Source organism: Talpa occidentalis, unplaced genomic scaffold (assembly GCF_014898055.3).
Source record: "Talpa occidentalis isolate TD23 unplaced genomic scaffold, MPIMG_talOcc4v2.1 talOcc4.9, whole genome shotgun sequence".
Taxonomy (NCBI): domain Eukaryota; kingdom Metazoa; phylum Chordata; class Mammalia; order Eulipotyphla; family Talpidae; genus Talpa; species Talpa occidentalis.
Window position 1 is genome coordinate 112,099,653 of NW_023605305.1, and position 6,000 is coordinate 112,105,652.

Consider the following 6,000-nt stretch of genomic DNA (forward strand, 5'->3'; position numbering starts at 1 on the left):
TTCTTACCTCCATCGCTTCAGACTCTTGTACTTCTCCACGCCTGCTTTGACTCAGAATCTGTGTTCTCCGTTCCTGTGAGCTGCAGTTAGTGGCAGAAACTGCAGTTGGGTTTGCTATATGTTGTTCCTCTGAACCTCATCCAGCCTCCCTGCTGCTTTGCCCCATCTCTTATTCATGCACTCACATTTTGCATGGCAGGTGTCCAGGCTTCTCTTGTTTAAGAAGTACTTTATCATTTCCATGTTCGTTATCCCATTTAATCTTTCAGCAACTCTGAGATAACTAAGTTTCAAAGAGGCCTGGTGATAAGCCCGAAGTAACACACCTGAGACTTGAACTCTTAGGATGCCTTGTCTAAGATTCTATCCCAGACACTTATGCCGTCTCCTTTCCACCTTTGTAAACATGTGATCCCTTATAAACTCAACAGGTAACTGCCTTTAATTGAGAAGAGCAAGACTAGCTGAAGAATTTACTTAGTTTTTACTTAAAAACCTATGATTCTTCTCTTACCCCTCCCAACTGCCTTCTGTTTCAAAGTTAACCCCTCAAGATCTTTGCTCTGTGTCTAGTGTTCCCTGCCTCCCCCAAATATTGCTGCTCCTAGATTTTTCAGTCAGTCCTTTCTTAATATTTCTTTCTTCCTTTTTTATTTTTTAAAGATTTATTTATTTATGCATACAAGAGCTGGGGTACAGGCCAGAGATGCAGGGTAGGAGGGTGAGAGGATCCACCAGAGACAGAGTTGGGAACAGAACAGGCAGATTGACTGAAATACACTGCTGAGGGGAGCAGCAGGTGAGACAGGAGAGGTCTGCTGCGCCTTGTGGGTTGCTCCCTGGCCAGGGATCAAACTCGTGCTGCAGAGGCTGCGGATTGCTTCATAGTGCGATGCTTAACCCCTTGCGCCACCAGGGAGGCCCTATTCCTTTTTTTATTTTTTTATTTTTTTGTAAAGATTTATTTATTTATACAAGCACTGGGTACAGTCAGAAGCGCGGGAGGGTGAGAGAATTCACCAGAGCCAGAGCGGGGAGCAGAGCAGGCAGAAGGACCGAAGTACACTGCTGAGGGGAGCAGCGGGCGGCAGGAGAGGTCTGCGCGCCATGTGGGACCCTCCTCCAGTGGCCGGGGAGCAGCCGGGGATCGAACCAGCGCTGCAGAGGCTGCGGGCAGCTTCGCAACCCAGCGCTCAACCGCTGCGCCACCGGGGAGGCCCCCTGTTTCTTTTTTTAAATAAAGATTTTTATTTATTTTTGTGTAGAAGAACTGGAGTGTAGGCCAGAGGTGGGTGGGGGAGAGATGAAAGAATTCACTAGAGAGAGAGAGTGGGGAGCAGAATGGGCAAATCTACTGAAATCCACTGTTGAGGGGAGCAGCAGGTGAAACAGGAGAGGTCTGCTGCGCCATGTGGGTAGCTCCCCAGCTGGGGAGCAATCAGGCTGTTGGGTGGACCACTGTGGTGGTAGCGATGGTAGCGCTGTGACTTAACCCCTAGACCACCAGGGAAGCCTCTTTCTTCTTTTTTTTAATCCAAGAGTTATAACCAAGCACTGAAGGAGGAAACAGACCCTCCTCCACCAACAGCTTTTCACTTATTGTCCTTTGTGACTCTCACTACTACATTTCTCAAGGGTAGTCTCATTTTCTTCTCAGTCATGATCACTGCCTATTGTTTCCCTCCCCTGAATAAACTCACTTTGACTCCTGTCTCTTATTGAAACTTTTCTCATAGGTCCGAAGTGACCACGTCACTGGCTCTTCCTTAACCTAGAGTCCTGTAGTATTCACCACTGTCATGAGCCTCTCCGTCCTTAAACCTTACTTCCTTATTGGCTTCTGAAATACTCGACTCTCCTGGGCAGCTTAGATGCTTCTGCTTTGCTGTTCGCCTTCCTATACTTTATTCCCCACCTTTTCTCTCCACGTTTCCTCTTTTTTTAATTTTTTTATTTATTTTTTATATCATTTTTCATTTTTGCACAATGTATGTATTTTCATCTTGGTTATAGTCCCCATACAATTCCCACCCCCCTTGTTTTGATCCTACTCCCCCCCCTCAAGTGTGCCTCTGGTTTATAGTTGCCTGTTGATTTTGATTTTTACTTTCTTGTAGTTATTCATTTTCCTGGTCCCTTATTTAAGTTTTCTAGATTCCTGCTATGAGGGAGACCATCCGGTATTTTTCTTTTTCTTTCTGGCTTATTTCGCTGAGCATGATCCCTTCCAGCTCCATCCATGTTGCTGCAAATGGCATGAGTTTATCTTTTTTGAATGCTGAGTAATATTCATTGTGTATATGTACCACATCTTCTGATCCAGTCATCTATTTGTAGCACATATTAAAAAAACTAGCAGCAACCAATGTTGGTGAGTATGTGGAGAAAAAGGAACTCTTCTGCACTGTTGGTGGGAGTGCAGACTGGTCCAACCACTATGGAGAGCTGTGTGGAGATTCCTCAACCTGCTAAAGATGGAACTTCCATACGATCCAGCAATTCCACTCCTAGGTATTTACCCAAAGGACACAATCATGAATTCAAAAGGGCAACTGCACCCCTGTGTTTATAGGAGCACAATTTACAATAGCTAAGCTATGGAAACAACCCAAATGTCCACGTTTCCTCTTATGCAGATGATCCCCAGATCTGCACTTCCGGTACTAACTTTTACCCTGCATTTTCCTGACATCTATTACAAATCACACCGAATACGTCCCCTTCACCTTACACCCCACGTGTCTTGAATGTCACTGCTGCTTTGCTCACTGGACTGTGCTCTCTGAATTTTCCTGTTTTATTCTCTTGACGATATCATCTCCTTCCCCTTCAGCTTGAAACCTTATAGTGCTCCTGGCCTCCTTCCTCTCTTTCCATCTCCAGGCAGGTACCAGTATCTTTCCATCCCAGCCGCCAATACCTGACTGCAGACTTTTAGGCTGACACAGGACTTTATCACTCTCAACTCGAGTTACAATCGTCTCTGAGTTATCCCAACACATCACCTTTTCTGGATCACTCCTACACAGTTTTTCCAAATTAATTATAAAACGGTCTAAGTCAGTCTTCATTCTAAATGTTTCAGTCATTTGTTATCTCTATAGCAAAGCTCTGGATTCCGCAGTAGGTCCACGAGACTGGCCTTTTAGTTATTCCCTCAGCATTGCCAAGCAGGCTTCTTAATCTTTGCCAATTTTGGCTGCAGAATTCTTCCACTTTTATTATTTAAACCTACCCCTACATCACACCTTCTTCATACTACCTCCTGGAAACCCCCTGTCATTTCTTTTTTTTTAAACGATATATCATTATTTTACATCCTTGTTCATTTTTTCTCAATATAGATTTCCCTCCTCAGTTGTGGTTAGCATAGTTTTCCCACCACCAAAGCACCCACAGTCCCCACCACAGCCCATGTGTTCTCCCCTATGTTTTTTCCCTTCCCCCTCCCTCCTGGGTGCCTCAGATCTATGATTAGCTTTCAAGGGTCAGTTTTTAAGTTTGTCTGTCTGATCCTTTGTTTGGTTTCTCTATGTTCCACATATAAACGACACCATTTGGTATTTATCCAAACATCCTGTTATTTCAAGGTTTCAGATTTCAAGGTTTCAGAGCTCTAATAGCTCTTTTTTCTACACATTTCACTTTGCCGTTTGTACTACGTTGTAATTTTAAGTGAATTATGTGTGCATATGTGTGTTTATGTACATGTGTGTTTGTGTACATGTAAACACAAATAACACATCATGTGTGTGCACACACACATTCTTCATCTCTCTTTTGAGATGAAAAGCCCTTGGCAACCAACTATGTCTACACAGCAGGCATCTAATAAAGACTTGTTATTGGCGAGGCGGGGAATTCACACTTCCTGACCCCGGAGTGCTTCAGCCTTTTTCATGGTTGCACCAGCTACTCGCTCAGCTCAGGACAGCCTGCCCGCTCTTCTCTCCCTCATTAACTCCTACACATTCATCAAAGCTCAGTTTCTCTGGGAATCCTCCAAAGACCACGTCTTTTTTTGAGGCGCCTGTAGTATCCCGGCATGGCCTCTGTCAAGTCTCCAGCAGCAGCATTTCAATTTTATGCCTGCCTGCATGTCGGATTCTGCCCTCTGTGTTCCTAGCACCCTCCACACCCACCCTGAGCTCCTGAGGACCAGGGAGGTTTTATTTTGCATCCCAACGCTGGGCACCGGGTCTGAAACAATGTGGTTTACTAAATGTTTCCAGTAATGGCCAAGACTCAAGGTTAGTTTCTAAGAAACTAACACAATGACAACACATGTCATTGTTTATTTCTGTTATTTTTTTTTTATTCATTATATTCTTTTTGCCTTCTGATTTTGAGTCTGATTCCTAAAATGCAGAGTCTTTAGTGCCATCTGGTGGAAGTAACTGCAATGAAATCTCAACTAATAAAGTTGAGATGGTGCTTTGCTTGTGTTCTATTTTGTGTATTTGGAACTGAGATAGGTAGAATGGAGAATTTGTCGCATTGCATTTGATTTTTATCTGGAAATTCACTGTCGCCTGAGCTAATTCTAATTATTATTTCAAATATGAGTGAAATCATTGGGGGTTTGTGTTTCTACTTTTGATTTGTTTCAGTTAGTGTAATGCCCTCCAGCTCCATCCTTGTTGCAAATTGCAAGATTTCACCTCTCTTTTTTAGCTGAGTAGTACTCCATTATGTATTGTATATCACATCTTCTTAATCCACTCATCTGTCCTTAGGAACTTGTTTCCAATCAGTCCTGCTTTTGGACCCAATCATCTGGGTCCCTGCCGTGATGAGCCCTTTGCTTTGAAAGAACCCCCTTGACCCTTCTCCAGTCACATGCCTTCCCAAGGCCCAAGGGATTCTAAGAGTACATCTTCACCCCCAAACCCTTTTACACACACAATCCCAGTAGAACCTGAAATTCCCTGACAAATGATCAGAATCCCTCTTCCAGTACCTGTGCAGACTCCTCCAGGTGTACCAGGACAACGTCCATGCACCTAGGCCTTAGGAGTAGCCAAAGGGCAGCTTTGACACTCGGGTCCCCCTTACTATCCCCCCACCCCCGAGAAAGTGGAGAGAAGTGAATTAACTAATGCCCAAGCACCCACTCCTCAGCCTCACTAGTTAACAATGCTCTGTTGTGTTACACAGTCATATGCTTCTCCAAGTCTCATTTTTATTATTTTTTTCCTTTACTGAAATGCATTAAATAAAATCCTAGGGATGTCATTTTATTAAATTATATTAAGGTTATATTAGACTATGTATTTGAAAAGGTTGATGTGTAAAGGAAAATATTTTGATTTTTCAGTGAAGACTTTTTAATTTAAAAAATGCCATCTACAGTTAAATATCAATTCTATTTGTTTTTTAATTTCCTCCTTTATTTCAAAGAGGCCTGGGATGGGAGGCAGGCATTTAATAATGGTTTTTGTGACTATAAATAAAACATTCATGCATTGTGCTTTATGTCATGCTGTTTTCTTCACAAGAATCTTTGGGATTGCAGATTCTTTTGTTATAGTCATTCTACTTTCTGTTTTTCTCTCTCCCTCCCTTTTTTTAGGGGGGAGGGAAGTGCTGTTGAAAATGTTAAGCAAATAAAAGCCTTTTCCCTCACTCTTCTGAGTGATAAAACCTGAATATGATGATTGGAAAAGGGCGGACAGTGATTTAATGTAGTGCCTTTCCTGACACAAATGACAGCTCCCTCCTGAGCTAAAGTGCATTGCACCCTGATAACAGCATTTAGAGCCGGGATAGAATGCAATATATTATGTCATATAGGGAAGTCTATACATTAGTCCCTGCAATGTTGCAAGGAATTATAAATAATGTTCCTAGTTGCAAGGAAACATGAGTAATCCCCACCAACCGAGGCAAAGCCTAGTTATTTATGTCTGTATGGACAGCAGCTACTTTTTTAAGTACCTACTTTCTAGGAAGCATTTAAACCTCCACTGTGTTTTAATAAATTCCTCATTTTTTTCTGCA